General features: G+C 40.8%; 1 protein-coding gene across 20 annotated transcripts in view; it reads left to right on the top strand.

The window, feature by feature from the left end:
* LYPD6B (LY6/PLAUR domain containing 6B) overlaps positions 1-24,473 on the top strand; it is a 202,184-nt gene that overhangs the window by 122,425 nt on the left and 55,286 nt on the right. For 16 of the 20 annotated variants that reach the window (XM_035304969.3, XM_035304972.3, XM_054257654.2 and 13 more), the window contains one exon: positions 14,085-14,156. The exons of the other annotated variants lie outside the window; for them this stretch is intronic. The gene's annotated coding sequence lies outside the window, so the exon portion shown is untranslated. The remainder of the gene's footprint in view (positions 1-14,084; positions 14,157-24,473) is intronic. 20 annotated transcript variants of the gene reach the window in all.

Here is a 24,473-nt window from a genome sequence, read left to right as displayed (position 1 = left end):
TGCCGAAGATGCTAAAATGTTGGGGAAGGAAGAGGGGCTGTTTCAGGCTCTTAACCTCTTTTTGGGTCACAGACCTTTTGCAAATTCGTAATAGCCTTGAACCTTGTCCTTAGAAAGATGTCTAGGCTCATACATTTTTGTCCGGTCTCTTTTCTCACTCTAGTCTCCAGACATGTGTTATAGTGTGAGAAATGGCCAGCCCTTTTGCTTTTTCAATTGAAGTCAGAAATACAGACTTTAGTGTGAATTTTTCCATTTAAAAAACTGTTGGCCAAGTTAACCCCCTCTCTAGGCCATTGTACACTCTACATTGCCAGTTTGCCTCCTTTGTTCAGAGCAGTGCTGAGGAAGGCTGGATGCAATGGCTCACAAGAGCGACAAGAGCGCCTGGCTGACCTGCAAAGACTAGGACTATGGGACGGTGGATAACATGTGTCTCACAGACTTCCTACAACCTGTAGTCTTATTGAGCAAACACTAGCTGCTTCACCGAATCAAATATATAATTGAAAATAATACTAAGTGCTGTGTAGAGGTGGCGAGCGCTATGTACAAGGGAGAGAACCCAGGGAACTAACCAAAGCAGAAGGGGGTGTGGAAGGACCTCTAAGAAAGCAGCTAAACTGAAACCTGGAGGATACATTGACAACGGTGCGGGGAGGAAGAACATTCCAGGCATTTGGAGTTACACAGGAATGACCAGAGGTCTATTAGGTGGATGCAAAAGTAATTGTAGTTTTCACTGTTAAAAGTAATGGCAAAACCACAGTTACTTTTGCACCAACCTAATAGAAGGAACTTGAACATTTATGTGTCTTCACATGTTATTTTCTTCATTTGTAGGTAAAAACAAAGCCCAAACCAAGAAACTAAGCTCTCTAGAAAGCTTTCCAAGAGTTTATTTTGTGTGTGATTTTTATATGCTATTTTTCTTTCATTCATAGTTTATTGAGCAAAGATTAGTCTCCTCCTGTACTCAAATCCTACACACACACACACACCCACACACACACACCCTATGTCCTGTCTGCGTACTAATTGCTAGCCCTATTCATCTTAGGTGATTTTTCAAACATTCAACTTACATTTTAAAAATAACTACTGAATGCAAATCCCCGTAGAAGGTACAAAGGAAGTACCTGCCTTTGAGGAATTTATATTCTAAGCAGCCAGAGAAGACTTCTGCACAAGAAACAAGAATGTATCAAATGCATCATAATGTGGACTCCTCGATTAAATTCTTTTCTCACCCTTCCCCACCCTGCCACATTCCCTATGTATAACTTCCCCTACTTCTAACTGTAGAAGAACATCTTGAACTTTCCTTCATATCGTCCATCTTCAGGAAGTACCCATGAATCAATCCTTCCCCTTTCTTTTTCTCCATGCAACCTCTAAAGGGCATGTAACAGAAGCCTTGTGATCCCCATCCCTTAGTCCTGCTCTGTAGAGACCACGTTCCTTTATTGTTGCAGCTGTTTCTTTTGATATTGATCTCTGCATTTCTAAATAGCATGTATAGACCACTGTTTCTTGTCTCATCGGTTTTGAATGATATTTATGACTTTTTGTTATATCAAAAGGTTCTAGTTAAATTAGTGGTAACAATTGGCATTATTATGATTCTGCAATTTTGTCACTGCTTACCCAACAATATACTGTGATCACCTATTCCTTTTCTTTTATATCTTCTCACTTTACCTGGAGGTTATTATTGGCTGAACATATGTAAACATCACTGCTATAGAGCAGCTTGGAGTCCTGAGTCCTCTTGTGTTAATGTGGGTGGGTTGCTGTGTATGCCTGGTGTGGAGCTGTGGTGGTTCTTTGTTCTGATATTCATGTTTTCTGAATCCTCTATCATCCTCTTTGCTTACTCTTGTTTTGCTGGTGCACACACTCTGATTTCTTCCTATGTATCTTTTAATAGGAAGTAAATTTTTGACCCTTTGAAGATCTAAAAGTATCTTTAATTCTGTATCAGAAAAATTCTCTCTCAAGTATAAAGGTTGAATAAAGAGTGAAATAGTTCTTATTTTATTTTTTTAAGGATTTTATAGTTACTTTCCATGCTTTTCTGTGTTTGTGGCTATGGAAAAGACTGATGTCATTTTGGTTTGTGACCTCTTATTTGTAATTTTTTCCCCTTCTCCAGAAACTTTTAGAATTTTCTTTTTTTCTCTGGTTCTGAAATTTCACAGTAAGGTACATGTAATTTTTCATTCATTTTGCTGGGCCTTCTCTGAGCCCTTTCAAACTGGAGACTCGGGTGCTTTAGTTGTAGAACATTAAAAATATATATTTATTTGATCATTTCTGTCCTTATATTTTTCTTCCTTTCAGTTGTTTCTAAAACTCATCTGGATTGTGCACTGATCTTCTGTGCCTCTTACCATTTCTCTTCACAAATGTTTCTACTTTCTGAAAGATTTCTTTCACTTCATCTTTAACCCTTCTATTAAAAAAATTTATAGTAACTTCTTTTTACTTCTAAGAGTCCTACCCTATTTTCATTATTCCTTTTACAAAGAAATATTGCATCTATAAAACAATAACTAGATGACATTTTTATCTTTTGAGAAAAATATATATGCAGTTTTCATATTCCTTATTGTCTCTGACTTCCATGTATTCTTTGTTATTTTTGGCGCCACTTTTTAATGTGGGAGATTTGCCTCCAGTGTCTGGTGATCCTGGGCTGTCTTTAAGCTGAAAGTTTGGCATGAATGGGTGGGGCTCTCCTGTAGGCACTGGATGGTGGGTATACATGGTGTCCTCTGGGGCACTGTAGTTTCTTCAGAGAAGAATTCTCCAGTCTCCTGGAGGAGGGAGGCTGGGTGTGAAGGAGGACACAGGGAGAAGGCTTGTGTTTCTGCAGCTAGATGCTGCTGTTATAGGAGCGGGGTGCTTCAGTGTTCAGACTGTGGCTGAATCTCCCAGGTCTCAGTCTCATACTTTAACCACTGCTTCATTTTGCCTGATGTTTTCAAGTCCGGAGAACCCTCTAGTTAATTTTTTTCCAAAGGAGGAAGCCCTAGTCTTCTGTAGGATCAATGCCATGCTATGTAGGGCTCAGGAGCTGCTCTGGAGGTCTAAGTTGCTTTGTCTACTGTTTAAAAATCACCTTGTTTTCAGCTTAAGATTCACCCCTGCCTTCTTGCCAATGCATGTTCTTAGGTGCCAAACTCCTTAGGGATCCTATAGAACAAGTTCGCTTGCTTCTTGGTGTCTTGTTAGCAAGCTGTTGGCAGGGCAAAAATATAATAAGCCAAGTTAATAACCAATTGTCCTTCTAATCTCTATTTTCCAAAGTCCTCTGTAATTATTTCCTTCTTGTTCTCTTTTTGTCAATAAGGAAAAATTTAAGAGCATTAAACAACATTGTTTTAAGTGGGGATTTGGGATGGGAAAGGTGGAAGCATGTCACTGGTTTGTCAGTTTTAATAGGACCTTTCCTGCTTCCTGATCTGATCCCCTCTTAGTTCCTCAGGACCTTAATTCCTCTGTTTTTACTTTCTCATCTTTTTACAGTTTCTCTGCCACTGGCTCCTTCCTCACATCCTAGAAACATATTGAGATCTCCTTTTCTAAACCCAAAAATGATTACCCTTTAACCAATTTTTTGGCCTCCTTTTTCTTTCAACACTGAAGAGTGGTTTAACATTGCTGTTACCAGTGTTTCAAATCCATCACACTCTGACTCCTACTCACATTATTGCTACTGCTGTTTGAAAGTCACTGATTCTCCACATTTCCAATTTAATGATCATTCTCAGTCGCCCCCTTCAACCTCACACTGTGTCACTGTGGGTTCTTGACCTTGATCCTTCCTGTGGCTTCCTGATCCCAGCTGCGCTTCTGTTCAGGCCATGGTCAATTTCATAGGCTTGTTTCATCTGAGAGCTACTTCATGGGCTCTCTCCTAGGCATATGCATCCCTCAAGGACCTGTGCTAGGCTTCTGTCTCTCTCTCTCTTCTGAAACAAACATGCCCATTTCCATGTGTACAGCTGTTACCTTTAAGTAGAGAATTCTGGATCTGCATTGTGAGCCCAGTTTCTCTCTCTTGACCCAGCCTAGTTCTTATGAATGCCTGTTGGGGATATTGACACCAAGGTCCTGTGGAAACCTCAGATTTACACATCTGAAACCTACTCAGTTCTATCCCCACAGCCTGTTCTTCCTGTTTTTTACATTTTTGTTAATGGAGTCACTGTCATCTGATTCATTCAAGTTAAAATCCTTAGGGCCATTTCTTAGCTACAACTTTTTCTCACCCCAAAATCTAATTAGTGATGAAGTCCTGTCACTTTTATCCTCACAGTGTCTTGGAACCTGTCCCCTGCCTTTTGTTTCCATTACTGCCATCTTTGCTTAGGACGTTTTCACTCTTGCTTGCTTGATTTCAAAACATTTTGACTGTTCTTTTTACCTGTACTTTCTGTTCTCTCCAGTTCATTTTCTATATCACTGACTCCCAATTGCAAATCTAGTAGCATCAAATGAACTAGGATTTTTTTTTTAAATTGCAGAGTTCTGGACAGCTCTGCCCAGTGATTGTGATTAATTAGATCTGTGTGGAATACAGGAATCTGAATTTTGAAAAAATGCTCCACAGTGAATAAAGCAATTTAGGACAATATTTACTATATAAACCATTTATATAATTTTAGCACAAAAAGCAATGCTATCTAGGTTGGGCATGATGGCTCATGCCTGTGATCTCAGCACTTTGGGAGGTCAAAGGGGATGGATCACTTGACATCAGGAGTTTGAGACTAGTCTGGCCAATGTGGTGAAACACTGTTTCTACTAAAAATACAAAAAATTAGCCAGGTGTGGTGGTGCATGCCTCTAAGTCTCAGGTACTCAGGAGGTGGAGGCAGGAGAGTCATTTGAACCTGGAAGGCAGAGGTTGGATATAGACATCTATCTTTCTCTCTTCCTCTCTCTCTATATGCAGACTAGAAGGATGATCACCAAATGGAAGTGTTTATTTCTGGGGAAGGAAAAGAGGGAAACTCAAGTAGAGGAATAGTTTAGTTCTCTTAAAGTTCTAAGCAAAAGGGCAAAACATCAACATGATTTTGGTATGTATGGAGAAATGTTGTATTGTTATTTGTACTTTTCTGTATATATTAAGCAATTTGGAAACCCTCCAGGTAATTCTGATGCACATCCCAACTTGGTTTCTGTGATGTTGTGTAAATGGTCATCTGAAAATGCAGATGTGGATACATCACTTCAGCTCCAAAGCCTTCCATGGCTCCCACCTCCTACAGACTCAATTTCAAATTCCTTTTCGTGGCATTCCAGATGCTAGCCTCACTTCCTAGCCTTGCCTTCCACTACTCACCATTCTGTGTCTTTTGCAGATGCTTTTGCTTCTGTATTTAATTCTTTTCCCTCACTCTCTGACATTTGCTCATCAAAATATTGTTTCTCCTTCAAGATCTATCTTAAAATCTACCACCTTCATAAAACTCCTCTCTTTTCAAAAGCTTTCTTTTCTGTGCTCCCTACAGAATTTCATTTATATTTCTTTTATGATACGTAGAATATTATGGTATAGATCATAGTTATTGTGATCTATATGCTTATCTCATTCTCCCTGTCTCCAAATTCAAGCTCCTTAAAGGGAAGGACTATATTATTCACTCATTCTGTATATCTTATATTGTAAAAAATTTTTATGAGAGCATGCCATATGCAAGACCCTGCACTAGATTATGGTGTATGTATATAAGTAAAGCAGACTTCCGTTACCTGGGGTCCTGGTTACCCCAGAAAGGGGCTCTTTCCTGTTTATTGTCATGAAGCCAACACACAAAACCAAAAGTGAGTATCAAGCACTGCAGGCTTTAGTCAATGGCCATGGAATCGGACAAGTGGAAGTATAGCTCACAAGTCAACTTCTTGGTTCCTAAGAAGTGGGAAGTTACAGATTATAGGGCATCCTTAATGAAGGGGCTGGGCATGAAGAACAATGGGAGGCATCTTCATGCTTTTTCTTGGAAAGGGAGAGAGATTTTCTAGGAATCAAAGAGTCTCCTTCATTTTGTCCTTTTTTGGTCTCATCCAGTCATTGTCATGGTGATTGCAACAGTCTTGACACTGGTGGGAGTATCAATCAGTATGGAAATTGGATTATAATTAAGCTAGAGCTTCTTCAGAGTTTGAGTAAGTGACTAAGAAGGAACCTCTGACCACAGACATACTGTTTCCTAAAAATATGCAGGATTCAAGCTCAGTAGGAGTTTAGCTATGTTGCAGAAACATTGCATTGGGCAACAAAAATGGGGTAGAGGTCCAGCTAAGTCACCTAGGCATTGCAGTGGGTAACGGTTCCATCCATATTCTGCCACGAGGCTTATGGCAAGTGCTCTAAGGGAGCACTAAGTCCCCTAATGGAGCAGTAAGTACCCTAAGGGAGGAGACAACAAGAATCCTTCATCTGTCTGGTGTGCTATTAAATTTTAAAAGGAGGAATCTGGTGTGGTTGATAAAAGCTGAACAGGATCTTGTAGATGAGTTGCTTGAGCTGGGCCTTTCTGTGTAAGATATAAACAAGGAGCATGGGTTGAGATAGGGCCTTCTTGAATTAATGAATAAATCCTAGGCAGAGTCTTCCAAGACTTGGAGGCTCTATTTAAGGATAGTCAGTAATCTATTTTGACCTGGGCTTGGACCAAATGGAGGAAGGCAGTGGAAAATAAGCTTAGGAGAGGAGTTTTGGACCCATCCTAGTAGACCTAGGTTCTTGGTTATAAATAGGTTGGGTTTTATTTGGTTTGATGCCACTGAAAGCTTGTGGACAGTGTCATGGCATGGTCAGGATCTGTTTAAGGCAGTCGTATGTGGTATAATCAGTAAAGGAAGCTGGGAGAACAGTTAAGAAGAAGTCTTGACCTGGTCCAAGACAGTTGATCCAAGCTGGGACTAGGGCGATTGTGACAGCAGGCATGGAAAAGAGAGGACAGGCATGATCATTTGTGCAGGGCACAGCTGATTCAGTTGTCCTTCATTACTGTGGATTATGCAATTTATTAGCAATGAGGAGTAACAAGGTGAGAGCCCTTGAAGATGACTCAAGAAGTCAGCCTGGCTCTTGAGGAGGAGGATGGTGATTCTAATAATATGAAGATAATGGGGAAGAAGATGGAGTTTTGTGGTGAAGATGATGTCTTCTGGTTTGGAGTGTTATAGTGGATTTCAACACCCCCCCTGCCAAAAAAAATCCAAGTCTCAACCCCTGGTACCTTTGCAGATGTAATTAAGAATCTCAGTATGAGCTCATCCTGGACTGAGTATGGACCCTAGGTCCAAAGACTGGTGTCCTTAGAAAGGAGGAGACACACAAACACAAGGGGAAGGGCATGTGAAGAAAAGGCAGAGATTGGCGTTACATGGCCAGATCATGGCAGTGATTGCTAGAACCACCAGAAACTAGAAGGAGAGAGGGCTGGAACACAGAGCCTCCATATTTAAGCAACCCTGCCAGCACCTTTAACTATGGCCTTCTGGCCTTCAGAAATGTGAGAATTGATTTCCATTGTTTTAAGCCACCAGTGTTTTGGTAATTTGTTATAGCAGACCTAGGAAACTAATTCAGATTATGTTCAGCTTTAAACATAGACGACAAGAATTTACCAACCAACTCAATCCTAAACTCCTTATGATCCTTATATGATCCATTGAAAAGATGAATATTCATTGAGAAGATCCTGTTGCTATATTAGCAACATTTGGTGATGGGGATGGGGTTGGGAGCAAGAGTGGCGGAGTGGTATTATGTAAAAATGAGGCAGGTTCAGTTGATTTGCTTTCCTGCAGGAAAAACTATTTCAAAAGCAAGAAGTAATCAGTAATTGAGCATTTACTGAGTTTCTATTTTGTGTCCAATGCTATGCTAAGGACTGAAAGAGATACAAGATAATAGGATTCCATATGGACTCCCGAAATACTGGCAATCCAATAATTGAAACAAAACCCTTTAGGAAAGCGAATACCTAACTAATTAGTAAGGGAAGTAAGGAATATTGAACTGCATAAGGAAACTTTGTTTCCTATTTATTAGATACTTGAATTTTTTAAATTACTATGGAGTTTGAGATTCTGTGACAAAGTCACTCAGGATCAAGGATGTGTTCCGTGATCCCTTAAAGTTAAATTACTTCTTGGCTTGAGGCATGATGCATGCTAAATTAACACAAGAGCCCTGGAATTTTCAGGCTGAGAAATCATCCTTTTGCTTCTCACTTCCTTGCTGGGAAAATGCTCTGCAGCCCGCAGAATCAGCAGTGGGTAGAAGCATAATCACCCTCCTGGTAATGTGAACTGAATGCATTGATGAACTGTCTTATCTAAATGGTTTGACAAGTTCTCTGTTCACCTGGCTAATTGCATCAGGCCCTCTCCTTTTCCCTCCGCTGCTGGAACTTGGCAGGTGCAAGTGTCAGTATTGCCCTGCGGCTGAATGTACCCTGGACAAGAACTCCCAGCGCATCACTGCAACCTGGAGAGAACCAAGGGCCTTGTTTGCTGCCCCAGGGAATGCTGCAGGGTATTACATCTAATAACAAAGGAAACTTTATATTCATTTATAGATAATTCTTGGCAAAGCTGTGCCAAGCTTGTATTGGCTTTTTCCAGAGGCTGGTGAGCAAGAATAGGGAGTCAAATGGACCTGGGACACGAGGACAGGCTAAGTGATCCCTCGTTCTAGCACTGTCACTATGACTTGCCTCCCAACAGTCCATTTGATTTTGTTCCCTCTCTGGATACATTGCAACCCCCTTGGAACCATAGGATTGGGAGTGAGACCTAATGCCCACCTATGCTATAGGTCAAAAATTGTCTGTGGAGGCTGTAGAAATTAAACTATGGTGTTCATGGCTCCCAGCACTAACAAAGGACATCAATCACCTCTCCTGTGTGAACTCTTCCAGTGGAGGAAAAAGTGATTACTTGTGAATCAAGCCTTGAGGTAACTGGAAAACGTTTTGCTGCTGATAATCTCTTACTCTGGACTTGTTTCTGTAATGTGCAAAGATTTTTGCCCCTACTTTTCCTTTCTTTTCAGAAAGAGGAAACTGGTTGGTTAAGGCATCTGAGCCAGCCCTGGGTGTCAGGGTAAGAGAAATGAGGACACAATTTCTGGAAATAGCATCCCAAAGATGCTGTTTGCAGGGCAACCTCTCATCAGCACAGAACATTTTAAAAGGGTACAGAATGCTTCCATGCTATGGAAAGCTGAGGGCAGGGAGAAGGCAGTGGTCTCCTGTTTCAGATTTGGGATCTTCAGGATGTTTGTGAGGTGTTTCTATTTCTCACTTTCTTTGAATGTAGAGATTACCCCACTTGGGGATAAGAGAATGAATGACAGTGAGATTCTTAAGTAGGACACAGAGTGTCTCTGTGACCTTTCCAGACTCTTCCTTGGGAATCCTGGTAATTAGAGGGGAAAGATAAAGGGAAGGTGTCTTAGCTCAGGCTTTCACAACAAAGCACCACAGACAGGGTGGCTTAAACAAAAGAAATTTTCTTACAGTACTGGAGGCTGAAAGTGCAAAATCCAGGTGTCAGCAAGTCTGGGTCTTTCTGAGGGCTGTCTCCATAGCCTGTAGATGGTCTTTTCCCTGTGTCTTCATATTTTCTTCCATTTGTACATCTGCGTCCTGATTTCTTCTTATAAGGTTACAAGTCAACTGCTGGATTGGATTGGGGCCCACTCATATGACCTCATTTTTAATTGATTACTGCTTAAGACTCTCCAAATATAGTCACATTCTGAAGTACTGGGGATTAGGACCTCAACATATGAATTTGGTGTGGTTGTGGGGGCAGGTACACAATTCAGCCCAAAACAGAAGGGAATTGTTATTCTACAAGTTTAAGTTCAGTTTCATAACCAATAAACCTTGATTGCCTTATCAGGGTTCTCACCTTTGAGAATTGGATTCAGGCCAATGGGACTTTTCTGGGGAGAGCTGTACATTAGAAAGGCCTGAATTAACTTAATTACACTTGAGGGGTAGGATTGGTATTCACAGCTAAAAGTTTAGTGCTCAAATTGTGCGTCTCATCTCTACAGAACGTGTATTACTGATGTCTTGAGATGGGGTAAGTAATTACCTGGGACAGAGAGCTGAGTGCCTTCTCATTCTGGGGGTTCCTGATGAGGCTAACTTGAGATCCTTTGTATTAGCATCCTCGTTTCAGTCTGTTGGGGTCTTGCTTCAGCACCCCGTGGGAATGTCTCCTGTTTTAGAGGCAAAGGACTGGTTACTTACATACTAAAAAGAACAATCTTAACAGTATTCATTTGGTCTTAAAAAAAAAAAAAAGCAAAATACCTTGTTGCTCTAGAAGTCATTCTTTAAAAACACACAGGAGGAACCCAAGACTTAATTTTGTATAATTTTCTACAACGTCTTTTGTTGTTTAAATGATATGTTCCCAACTAACCGAACACAGAAGTAGTGAATTAACTTCACTCAGCCAAGTGCTAACAATCTGAGATGACAGCAGATCCTCCCAGCTGTGAAGTTTATGCTGAACAGAGTGGCCTGAATCCTTTATGGCTATTGATTTTGCTTGCAATTCCCTTGCCAGTGTACAAAAATGGTTGTTTCTGGTAGGCTTCCTCTGGACATCTTTTGATGACTCACATTGTGCCAGTTTTGTGAACTCAGGTATGCACTGACATTCCCGCTTCATGACATCTGCTCTTCTATACAGGAGGTTGAAGGTTAAGACCAGGGAATAGTGGAGCTTCTCTCCTTTTCTTTCAACTATTAGGTTCTCTCGCTGAGAGCTGTGTTCTTCTGAGGACCCATGTTTGCACACAGAATGCTGGTTACCTTATTTATATGCCCTAGAAATGAAAAGCTTTTGGATGATATTTTACCTGCAGGGTTGGTAGCCAATGCTTCAGGGTATGGCAGTGTCTGACTTCTTGACATCAGCTTTTTGATAAAAGCTCATTATCACTGGGTGGGAGGTCAGGAATGACACATTCTAAGCTTTAGGCACATGGTATGAAGAGTTACACATAGCAGGGGATATTGTAGCCACGCTTAAGCATTAAATATGAAGAACATTAAGATTGGAGTGGGGAGGCCAGGCGCGGTGGCTCACATCTATAATCCCAGCACTTTGGGAGGCCAAGGCAGGTGGATCACGAGGTCAAGAGATCAAGACCATCCTGGTCAACATGGTGAAACCCCGTCTCTACTAAAAAATACAAAAAATTAGCTGGGCATGGTGGCACGTGCCTGTAGTCCCAGCTACTCGGGAGGCTGAGGCAGGAGAATTGCTTGAACCCAGGAGGCGGAGGTTGCGGTGAGCTGAGATCGTGCCATTGCACTCCAGTCTGGGTAACAAGAGCGAAACTCCGTCTCAAAAAAAAAAAAAAAAAGATTGGAGTGGGGAGATTTACCAAACCATTAGGGAAGAAAAACTGTTTAACAGACTTTTATTTTCTTGCTGCTGCTAGTGATTCTGAAACTAGGACTTGTATAATTAACTGGTTCCTTGTGGAGTAGCTCTTCTACCTCTTATATATGGTTCTTAAGAGCATAGTTAATATTTTTAAAAAAGAAGACTTTTCACACTAAGTACTCTATAATTACTTGGTGAATTAATTATATAACAATTGATTCCAGGGTAACCAAAATGTGGTATATGCTTACAATGGAATATTATTCAACCATAAAAAGGAATGATATTTTGATACATACTACCACATGGATGAAACTTGAAAACATGTGTTAAGTAAAATAAGCCAGACACAAAAAGGAGAAATATTGTATGATTCTACTTACATAACATACTGGGAATAGACACACTCAAAGATACAGAAAGTAGAATAGTGGTTACCAGGGGCTGTGGGTTGGGGAAGTGGGGAATTAGGTAAGAGTTTCTGTTTGGGATGACAAAAAGTTATGGGAGTGGATAATGGTGTTGGTTACACAACATTGTGAATGTACTTAGTAACACTGAATTAGACACTCTAAAAATGGTTAAAGTGATAAATTTTTATTTTGCTTGTTTTACCATAATAAAAAAGTTTTAAAATATTGATCCCAACACAGAAAGGATATTTGAGACTTATACACATACAAATATATAAATGTAAATTTTTTATTACTTAGACATATATTACTTGAGCTTAAAAACCTGCCTGAGGGCAGTTTTTCTGTGGATTTGCTACTAATCAGCAATAGAGAAAACTTCTACTCCAGGCTGCTACCAGGACTCTGGTCTCAGACAGTTGTAGCACAATTCCCACCAGCTTTTTATTGGAAGAAATAATAAAATTTATGGAAAATATCTCAAAATGGAGTTCATTAGTTTTTCCAGAAATATTAACTTTTAGCCCTGGATCAAGCCAGATGTCCAGATTTTTATGTTTTTTTTTTTTTCTTTGCTAGATCACTTTAGTGAATTGTGCTTTGGTGTCTATGTGATGTTAAGAAGACATTATAGGAGACTCCCTACTGTGTATACTTACAGACATTGTTAATTAATTACTCTGCACTTCACATGTGGATAATAAAGATCCTTTAAGAATTTGCCTGAGGTAGGGAAGGTTAACACCTTGGAAGAAATTTCTCAATGACACGAAGCTAACACTCATGAGGAGTATGTATGTGGTATTTTATATCATGTTCAGCATGACCATAGTGTGTCTATTTTCTTCTTTGCTTTGGCTACTAGCATGCTCACAGCCTAATTTATGAACCATATCAGTAATAATTTAGCACCTTACAACATAGATTTCTGTGGACTTTTTCTCATGTTCTTATAGCCTCTTTTTATGTTGTCTTCTTTACATAGTATATATGTTTTGTAAATTAACTCATTTGTTTTTGAAATTAGATGGCATACTAGTACTAGTTAGGGTTCTTCAGAGAACCCTGACCAAGACAGTCTGTGCGTGTGTCTGTGTGTGTGTGTAGAAAGAGAGAGAGTAGGGGGAAAATGATTTATTTTAAGAAATTTTCTCATACAACTGTGGGGATTGACAAGTCTGGGGTTCACAGGGCAGACTACCAGGTTGGAGATCCAAGGAAGAGTTACTTTTGTAATCTTGAGTTTAAAGGGAGGCTGGAGACAAAATTTCTTTTTGGGGGACCTCAGTCTTTTAAAGTCTCAACTGATCAAATGAGGCTCACTCACATTATAAAACATAATCTGCTTTATTTAAAATCTACTGACTTAAATGCTAATCACATCTTAAAAATACCTTCTCAGCAGCATGGGCTGAGGTCTGACCAAACAGAGGGGTAGCATAGCCTAGCCAAGTCGACACACAGAATTAACTATTACATTAACCAGGTGTAGTGGTACATGCCTGAAGTCCCATCTATCAAGAGGCTAAGAGGATTGCTTGAGCCCAGAACTTTAAGGCTATGGTGAGCTATGATCATACCATTGTATTCTAGCCTGGGCCAGAGTGAGATCTCTTACAAAAAAAGATATAAATATATAATAGAATTTTCCTAAAATTGGGCATAATTTTTGTCTTGTATATTTGCTCATTTGAATGCATATAGGGAAACATTCCAGTTCCCTCCCACCGCCTCATCTGGGTTCAAGACTCATGTTGTCATTATTTCATCAGCTGGTAGGGCTGTCTTCCAAACCAGGTTAAATGCTACAGAGTCTTCATTGTGGATGTGTTGAATGCGTGAATGTGTGAATGCTGCGACCTGCCAAATACCCTGATATATGCCAGGGCTATAGAGAGTTCTGCCAGCTCTTTGGTAAACAGACATTTTTGTGGAGGGACGTGATGAATGTATGATTTCACCAGTTATTACCATTCTTAATTAGACGGGGCCCAGGTGTGTGTTAATAAAACGCTAGTTCACACTCTTTGTAATGTTAATGGCCCCACCTTGACTTGATTCCAGGGATTTCATGCATTTGAGATTGTTCAATTGACTGTATTGCTGTCCTGTTCTGAAACGTCTCTGAACATCCAGAAACCTCCCTTTGGTTAGAAAATATTCCAGTTGTTCAGGAACGTAACTCATCGTCAGCAGTGGCTCTTACCTTATCTTTTTTATCTCTGGTAGGCTGATTACTCTGAGTGCAAACCTTTTTACTGTTCCAGAGAGGAGCCCGACAACCACATTCTGTTTCTCAAGGTAAGAATGGCAGCTGTTACAGCAGCCCTCGGCTTTTCATTTGGAAGCTCTGGTTAGGTAGCTGAGAGTGGATTTCTGAAAGTCCTGGGACTCTGTCTTTTTCCCATCTCCTCAGCAGTTTGCCAGGTTCCCATCCTAAGCCCTCACTGCTCACTGTGGTCCTGCGGTTTGGAAGTTTGGCTTGAGCTTAAGTTACATTTCTGGTGAACCAAAGAGGGGAGTCCCCATGTTCAACGAATGGTTAGTAGATCAAAGACTTCTCTGCTTACCACAGAAGCTAATTTGATCAATTGAAACGGAACTTCCTCAGAGTAACCTTCTCAGTGGTGGATAGGAAGTATGTCGGGGGTGTGGAGCAATGTTCAAAAGTGTCTGCAGTAAGTAAAATACGTTGCTGAATACACCTAGAATGTGTGTGTACTAATTACTGAGCATTTTTAATTATAGGACCTTTACATGTTAAGCCTTAGAAAATATTTACTGATCCAAAACAGGACGAGAGTCTTGCCCCAACAAAGAAGAGAGACAGCATAGATGGCTGTGGGTACATTGAAGATTATGTGCTCAACTGATGATTGCCTTTTCTCTGATGCATTTTGCCTTTTGATTTTAGGTATGGTGCTTATTGCACAGGTTGACCAGGTTAGTGTGTCAGGCCTGACTCCATTTTTCCAGGTGAAGACATTAAATCAGAGATCTGGTTTTTCTGAGGGTAGGCAGCAAATGCCAAGGAATACCTGTGTGAGGCTTCCGGGACTGGTCGTGGTCGTCTGAGTAGTCTTCTTGACTATCAAGACTATCTTGTACCAGCCCAGAGGCCTTCTGCCTTGCAGACAGACCTCCCACTTTGCATCTGATCAGTGGAAGAGAGGGAGGAAACATGCAAAGCAAATTATCTGAGATTCTGAGCTGATTTGGCCAGGGCCATGTTTATGTTATGTTTCTTGCCTAAAGAGAAGATTGAATTATTAGCGCCTGTGTTTGTTAATGTTAATTATATGTTTCAAGTACAAAGCAGAATTCTGTAAACTATCTACTAAGATGCCTTTCTAAATGGTTAACATTTTATGACCCTAATAAGGCCCAGACATCAAGCAGAAATTTGTATATTATCATCACTCTTTTCCCCGGGGCGTATTGGGTGGTGTGTGAGCTGTAACTTCAACTTGAGAGTCTGCTAGTAAGAAACCCAAAAGACACAAAGATCAGGGGAATGACGGTCTAGTCTTAAGACATATGGGAACATTGGGTCATTTTCCAAAGCAAGGAAATGTAATTCTTTGTTAGTAACAGCGTTAAACAGTGTCAGGATGATCAGCATCACCATGTTGATAAAATGTAACTCTAGTATTAACCTCTCTATCACCACCATCACTACAGTTAACGTTTGTGCTTTCTTACCCTCTAACAGATACTAAGCATTTTGTATGGATTCTGTCTCTCACTCTGCACAGCATTCCTGTGAGGAAGGGTCTATTAATATCCACCTTTTACAGTTGAAACTGACGCTTACCTAAGAGACTAGATAAGTTGCCCAAAGTTAGACAATCAAGCCAAAAAGTGGCAGAACTGAGATGTAACCCACTGAACAGCACAAAATGGGGCCAGTCCCACATGGTTGTGCTTTACTCGATGTTCACACTCACCCCTGCTCACATTGCCTTTTGCCCCTGACCATTACCTGCTGTTGACATTCTATCTCTTCTGCACAAAAGTAGTCAAAAAATTCAAGAGCATTTAAGTAGTTCAAGATCATTAAAGCATATTTGGCCTATGGAGAACAGCATAAAGAATTAAGAGTAAAAATCACCCAATTTTAAAAGGTGCCAGTTGTCGTTACGAACATGTTATAGTGTATTTTGCTGCTGTTTTCCCCTTTCTATATAGTTTTTTCATATAGTCTCTATAGACTTAAGTTTTGAACTTTAAATATAAGTCATTTCTTGTGTTTTTGCCTATTTTAATGGCTGCCGAGTACTCTATTAAATGTGTGTGGTTAGAGAACTTTAAGTCTACTCAACAAGAAGTTATAATCTTGACTTGCTCCTACATGGTAAGTGCAGAGTTTCTGCCCCACCCCCCGCCTTATTTGATAGCTTTCTGAGCAACTGAGTTGGAATTATGGGGTGCCTGCATCCCTTGACATTGTAAATACCTTGTATCTTGAGAGGGGTCTCTGTGGGGTGGGGCAGGGGTCCTGTGTGCCTGGAGCCCAAGTCCAGCTGCAAGTTCTTGGGTTAGTTACTTTATTTTATGGCATCTTCATCTGTGAACATCTCATCAACTCTGTAATTCCACACAGTCAGGAGTTTTCTGAACTCTCTTGATTCATAACCTGATCACTTTCAGTAGATTCAGCAATTTTGGTTGGGATCAGTGGAGTTACTCTGAGATGCTTTAAGCAGGGAATTTTGTTTTTCAAGACAGACCGGTAAGCTCTTAGAAGAAGTGTCTTACTTTTATTTAATTCTTGCCATTTCCGCTTCTGCACCCTCAACAACTTTTTCCTCCATGCTGACATATCCACAAAATAGATACTACAAAGAATGAGCTCAACAAACAGGAACAAGCAAGTAATGCACAGACAAAGGCTACTGGGCTTGTGTAAGAACCTTTAGCACCATGGCTGTTCAGCTTACCAAATAATTGAGTAAGATCGTTTTCATTTAAATGTAGTTTTGTTTATAACAAACGGGGACTTAAGCTTCTAGAGCCTTTCATAGCATATTTCAGAGCAATTTCCCTATAAAGTTGAGTATCAGTTCTTCCCTCATGTTACAGGGGTGGGAACACTGATTTATGGAGCTTGCTATTTTTTCCCCTGTGTCCTAGAGTGAAATAACCTTTGGTTTAGGTCACAGTAAAATCACAGCTTAGAATGTAATCATTCTCTTGTGATGGGAAGGGAAGACTTTCACTCTAACCTGTGGGGTCAACAGCTGGGTCTAGGAAATAAACTGACAACAGGCAGATTAACAGGAGAAGAGGTATGCAAATTTATTCCGTGCATAAGGGCATAAGGAAAAAAGTGAATATCCAAAGACATAGTCAGATTTTGGAGCTCATATACTCTCCTCAGGAGACAGGGGAGGAGGGATATAGGCAACTAAGGGGAGAGTAAATGATTTTTTCGAAAGATGAATGGGCCGTCAGAAGAGTAAATGGGAGATACACAGTAGTTTGTGACAGAGTTTGTCTGGGTGGGGTGTGTGTTCCAGTGTCCTTACCTGTGATAAGAGTTAATCTCCCCTGGTTGATGAAGCTTCTGTGGAGAGAATTGATGACAACCAAGTTCCTTTTGGAGCATCTGTCTGTCTTTAGGCAGATAAAGGGAGCCCAGAGAAAGCCTCTCTCTGCATTTGCTGTTTTTCAAATGCCTTCAGCTCAAAATAGTCATACGAATACAGTATGTTTTAGAGTGGCATATTCTGAAGTCCTTCACTTGCTTTGACCAGCAGAATAAAATGGAGGCATTCAGAGCTTCCTGCATTCTTGGAGCCACAGATCTGGACCATGGAAATAACATGATTGGTTCTGACTGGCTCCCTTGATTCTCCCCTAGTGATGCTGACCTTGAATTGGTTGGCTCATGCCATGAAGGTGTCTCCCCACACTGTTGTGCAATATTCAAGTGTTCTGGAGTAACACTGCTTCCAAGGAAGCCAAATTCATGCATTTCTGTCTTTGTATTGTATTGTAGACCAAAAGGAACAAACAAAATCCTGCATTCCCATGATATCCCTCTACAAGAATCTAACTTGGCACCCTGCCTTGGTGCAGAAAGCTTGCCTCCATCTTTCCAAATCTGATCACTAATTTGTCTTAGCTTTTTCCAAGTGAATGTGCTGCCTCACTGGCCCTAGGTGCACCGGTGAGATGAGAGCTTGGAAGCACCACATGATGGTTGGTAAACCTGCTGGCAAATAACCAAGTGGCTTGGTTTTATGTGTGTGTGTTTGAAATGCTATTCATAATAAAGCATCATTTGTGTAGGGCCTTGTATCAGTTAACTATTGCATAACAAACTACCTCAAACATAGTGGCTTAAAACAACAACTGTTTTATTTGCTTATGATTCTGTGGGTCAGCAATTTGGGCACTCTTGCTAACATTGCCATTTGGCCTCAGCTGGGTGGTTCTTTTGTTAGTTTCACCTGGGGTCACTCATACCCTGCACTCAGCTGTTACCTGGGAGCTAGGTGATCTAGGGCATCTCAGCTGGGATGACTCATCTCTGCCATATGATCTCCCCTCTCAATAGGCTAGCTCAACCTCCTCCACGTGACAGAACTTTCTGGCAACAGGATAAGAGCAAAAGCTATAAGCTTGAAGCCTAAACTCGGAAATCACATAGCCTCTCTTCTGCCACATTCTGTTGGTCAAAGGAAGTTTTAGAGTCAGCCTAGATTCAGTGGGAGGGGATTGGAAATAGACTCCACCTCTAACTCAGAGTAGCTGCAAAGAATTCATAGCCATTTTACATTTATTGCAGGCTTTTAACTTTGATATAAAAGCAATCTAAAATTATTTTAAAATTATTTTATTTTGTCTTTGAAAAATCCTGGAAAAGGGATAGTCTTGTCAGCCCATCTGAGAGAAGTCTGGAAAGCAGAGGTCTTTGGTAATGTACCTAAGAATGTAATAAAGTTAATAACAACACAAGCAGACACTAATACTGTTTTTACTGTATGTCCAGCACTATTTGAAATCCTTTACATATCATAACTCATTTGGTCATGACAAGATCTTATGATTAGGTATTATTTTTATCCCCAATTTATAGGTGAGAAAACTGAGACACAGAGAGGTTAAATAACTCCCCTTGAAGTCGTATAGCAGGTAAGTGGGATTTCCACCCCAGGAGGTCAGGCTTCACAGTCTACATGTTAACCCTAATGCTTCTTGAGTTAATGGAAATTAAATCTTTGTGACTCTTAGCAGAGTTCTCTCTTGGACTGTGTGGTTTTCCTAGAGACAGGGGGATTGGCTATTTAGAGATGGTTTCTAGGCCTTCCTAGGTACATTCAAGTGACCAAAAATGGTTCTGTCACATTGTAGGATACCCTAATTAGATGTAATAAAGACACTCATGATCTTATGGAACACAGAGTAATTCTCCTGAGCCCAGTTGTATTTCCTGGGGGTAGGGGTGGGGGCAGAGGGTTCTTATTCTTCTCTTTGATGGCAGGCATTTGAAGAATGAGGATATTTAATAATGCCTTCTATAACCTTTCAGATAGCCTCTTGTTTTTAGGCTTCAAGTAATCAGAAAGAGCCCCAGAGGAAAGAATGTTGTGTTTATTTAGCTTTTTGTTTGAGGACCATCCAAGCAAAGGGTGGGTTGATAGCCTTTTAAATCCAGTGTTTGTTGAACTTAGTTCAGTCCAGTGTCCAGGTAGAACAGGTGGTTTATCTAAGAAAAATGACAAAATTTCCTGACATTTTTGAGGTCATCCTTTCAGCCATGAATAAAGTAGCTCACAGTACCAACGTGAGTTGCAATAAGAAGTTACTTAATCTCTCTGTGATTCAGTTTTCTCAGCTATAAATTAGGGACCCTTTCTGTTTGAGGGGCATGGACACATTTAGTAGACAGGACTAGACTTGTGTCTCAGGATGGTCCTACCTCACTCTCCATTTAGCTCTGGAGTGAGGGAGAGACTGTCAATCTATGGCTTAAGGGAAGTCACTCTGGCTGCCTAGCATCTTCTCTCTCCCTTAAATCCCATCCTTCTCTTGACTCTACAACTGGCCTCCTTCTGACATTCTCATCATCTTATGTGGTCTCAGATTGGCATCGATGTCTGTTCCATTGCTATTGAGAGTGTTTGCTACAACTCAGCATTCATGAGAACTGCATGTTCACCCTAATATGAACTCCAGCTAGACTCTGAGCCAGAAAAAGGGCAATCTGGACATGTACGGCCCCACCAGAGAGGAAATATCATGGGATGGGGACTAGGGAGACCCAGGCTGCAGATTGCCCAGCCCCTTCCATCATTGCTCACCTTCCCACATCAAGAACTTCTCAGAAGGACAACTTTCTTGCTTGTCAACCATGACATCCTAGGGATATTTTCCCGTACCAGTGGAAACTCTGTTAACTTCATAACCTTTTCCTTCAACTAATCTTGAAGAGTTTATAATCCTCTTCTGCATTAAATATTTTTTTTTTTTGTGGATGCTCATTTTCCTCTTTTGTTATTCAAACCAGCTGGGACAGTTTATCCTCCTAGCATAGAAATGAAAACCTGACAGGCAGGTCTCTGCAGCCGAGATTGGGCTGGTTCTCTCTCCAAACAGTGTTTTACTGTTGGCCGCTGCCACTGAATAGCTCAGCCTGCCATTATGACAGAATGGCCCAGAACAGACTACAGGCAGGAAGCATCTTTTGTTTCAGAGGGCTTTGGAGCTGTTTTTTTCCCTGCCATAAACTTAATTGCTTTCTATGATGTATCTGGCAAACATACCAGTATCCTTTCTGCTTCCTCCTGCTTGGTCAATCTGGACTACCAAAGCCTGCAGCTTTGCTTTTTAGGAGGTCTGGTTGATCAACATGAGTTTGGCTTTGCTAACATTGCCTATTTTGGGGGACTAGTGGTGCCCAGGAGAAGGATGTGAGTGTGGTATGCGTGTGGCGGGGTATAGGGAGAGACAGCTGGGTCATCTGGGACAGTGGGGAAGCAGGCATGATTTAGTGGGCTCAGAAAATTGTGGTTCACCACAGGGTCCTTGTGTGCATGAGTAAGTCGTCCTGCTTCCTGAAAGGGAGGTTTTATTCACCTTATCCCCAGAAAGAATGTTTCAGATGTGGCAATTCCTTTAAATCACTGCAATTTTGACTCACCCTGGGATTTCTGGGTTTAATTTGTTCCCCTTTCTTGTTGGTTTTATGACCAGTGTTGCAGGAAAGACAATACTTGACAGTTTGTGGAAGCCCCTCCTTTTGATTTTTTTCTTGCAATGAAGATGATTGCTTAACAATAATAAACATAGAAGGAGGTTTAGTTAGTTTGTTTGTTTTAAAAAACTTTGGGCCAGGTGTGGTGGCTCATGCCTGTAATCTTTGGGAGACCTAGGTAGATGGGTCACGTGAGGTCAGGAGTTTGAGACCAGTGTGGCAAATGTGGCGAAACGCCATCTCTCCAAAAATACAAAAATCAACCAGGCACAGGGGTATTTGCCTGTAGTCTCAGCTACTCAGGAGACTGAGGCAGGAGAGTCACTTGAACTAAACGAGGGAGGCAGAATTTTCAGTAAGCCAAAAGAAAACAAGAACCTTGCTCTAGGCTGGTTCTTGGCGAGGAAGACAAGCTAGGGATGGTGCTTTGAATGGTCAAAGGCATATTTACTCATTTGCAGATGTATTGGTCAGGTTCCTGTCCACAGTAGCAGCCACTTTAGCAACGTTCTCATAATCCTCAGTGGCACCTTCTTTAAAGCTTGTTATCAGCAATCCAACCAAAGTATTGTATTTCAAATTTAACCTGAAGCTTCCCTTGAAATTTCATCCTCAGGAAGTCTTTCTAAAATGGAGATGAAAACCTCTTCTGTGTCTAAACATGACAAGTCCATGCACAATTTGCCTGTTCTCACCATGATCATTTCCATATTTAAACTGTGAATATTGAGTTCTGTCTGTTAGCTGTGTTTCCCCATGTCTATTCTCTGAGTGTAGGTCCTTGCTAGAACAAAAAGGGTAAAGATTGTTATTCCTGGATGGCAGATCGTGTAACCACCAGTGTGGTGCCACCACGTAGATGACGAATGACTGTATTTGGACAATAATGGAACCTGCAGCACACACTCTGATTGTAGGGGTCCAGCTTCTCTTTTGCGTTATGCCTCAGGTATGCCTTGATCAAGTGTGTGGTCAAACCTTTTTAAGTTTACTTTGGAGCCTTAGCAGGCACCCAAACAGATTGTTGCCCGAATCACACATGGTATGAACCTATTTAGGTATAATCTAACAGAACTCTAATGGGCAACAATTATGTAGACAGTTACTTGTCCTCTATGAAATCAGTGTATTTTCTATAGGTTTGTTAATAGTACTTCATTTGTAATTAAACTATATTTTAACATATGCCCTCCAAAAGGATAAATTAGAGCAATGCAATACGGAAATGGTAAGAAGACTCAGATTAATTAGGAAATGAGAATCCCTAATTCATTCATGGACCCACTCTTGGGGGTCTAGGTGACAGACCCAGCTGTCTCTCACTTGTCCACTTTCAATGTACACATCACACTCATGTCCTTCTCCTGGGCACCACTGATTCCCCAAAATTGGCAGTGTTAGCAAAAGCCAAAGACAAACTCATGTTAATCAACAAACTTACTAAAAAAGCAAAGCTGGCAGGCATTGGTAGTCCTGGTTGACCAAACAGGAAGAACTGTTACTCTGGAAGTCTGATTGGAGCATGACTGAAGGGAATAAGGTTCTCAATGGTCAAGTCTTTAAACTGGACTTGACCTAACCCTAAACACGTTAGAGGGTTTTACTGTTCCTTGTCAACATGTGCATCTGGCTTGCTTCAAAAAGACACTGCATTAGTTGTATAAAAGGGGTCCCTAAAATAACCAAGCGAGTGACCTAAGAGAGACAACCAGTTCCTATAGGATTTCTCTCCTGAAACTAAAGTTACAAATCTCTTCTCTTCCGTTTTTCACCTATCTTCAGTCGATCCCTGTTATCACCAGAGGCCAAATGGATAGTTTTGGGGATTGCTTTCCTTGAGTTGTGAGCTGAAATGCAGACTTTAAATACAGGGTTTTAAGATGTTAGGGAGGAAAGCAACATTGATTTATTTGTTCTGTTCCCTGCCAGCCTGAGAAACCTGTCCCGTCAGGTAATGAACAACTGTTCTTATCCTAACTTCAAGAGAACGATTACTCATCCCATCATTACCACTCCCCCTGAGTCATCTAAGCTGGTGCATTTTAGTTTCCACTGAATAAGAATCTCCAGGCAATGGGAGTCTAGGGCCAAGGATTCTGATTAGTAATATGAATTATATAAATGTGCCTTGGACACAGAAGCTGTGGCTCCTTCCGGAAAGATATTTCATAGGCCCAGGTCTTCTTCAGCCATGTCTCTATTCGAGAAATTGTATTGGTTGGTATTGCCAAAAGTGGCCCTCTTATTGGTCAGTACAGAATGATTATATGAGTGACCAGACTCTACAGCTAGTCTGGTTGATCCCAAGGGCAAAGATACAGCTATGAAAATGGATGGCGATTTGCCTGTACCTCTTGCCTGTAATTTCATAGTCATGTTGCATGTTAACCACTCAGTATTCAGTGGGGATTTTAGTAAATCTTCTTTCAGGCCTTGTTCTTGTGACAGTGCTGAGAGGGCGTTCACACTTGACATGTGCCATCATAGATGAGGGCTATTGAAAGGCAGCTGGAGTCATTTCCATTTTACAAATACCATCTGTCTTCTATCACTTCACTGTTCTCTGTGCTATTCTTAGGTCCTGTTGTGCCTGATTTGGGAAACAAATGTCTCCCAAATTGGATTGTCCTGGATTAAATTTGAATGTATGGGTAGTTATGGAAATCAACATGATAGGCATGTGTGTTCAGTTCATTTTAAGGTTCAGTTTATTTCAGAAGTCTTAACATTTGTATTCATTACAGATCTAGAGACACATAGCTTTGAGTAGGAGCTGTATTTTGAAACATCGTGGTTCATGGGAGAACCTGGCATGTAGAAAATCAAAAGAAAATACTCAAGGCAAAATGCTGAATGTAAGTTTGTGGGTTAATAGAAAATCCTGCCTGTTTTTTTTTTTTTTTTTTTTACAAATTCTTAACCTAATCCTTCCTAGGTTTAAATAAAACCAACAGTCACTATTGTAACAGCTATTCTGTCGCCTTTTTCTGTCTTTGGGCACTTGAAATACATTATTAAACAACATCAGAATTAATCCAAGGCCCTTTAGACTTTAGACAGAGCTCCTTGGGGCAGGAAGCTTGTCTTCTTCATCTTGAATCCTTAGAACTAAGAAAAATAAATGTTTTATAAGCAGGCATATATGAATAATTAGTAGCTGTGAAAATAAAACAAATGGTGATCCTGAAACCCTGGCTGTTTGGCAGCATGTCCTGTAGGGTCAGTGTGAGCTAGGACCAGGTTGCAGGTGGGAGCAGCCACTCTGGGCCTCTCCGATAAGGCCTGAATGGAAAGGCAATAATGTGTGCCCGGGAGCGAGTTGACTTTACCATTGCCTGCAATTCCTGTGTTGAAATGGGAAGGCTGAGCCCAGGCAAATGCTAAGGAAACAACACCAACTCTTTTATTACTCTCCA

The sequence above is a fragment of the Callithrix jacchus genome, chromosome 6, assembly GCF_049354715.1.
Source record: "Callithrix jacchus isolate 240 chromosome 6, calJac240_pri, whole genome shotgun sequence".
Taxonomy (NCBI): Eukaryota; Metazoa; Chordata; class Mammalia; order Primates; family Cebidae; genus Callithrix; species Callithrix jacchus.
Note: the sequence above shows the minus strand (reverse complement) of the source record. Positions and strands in the feature narration are given on the sequence as shown.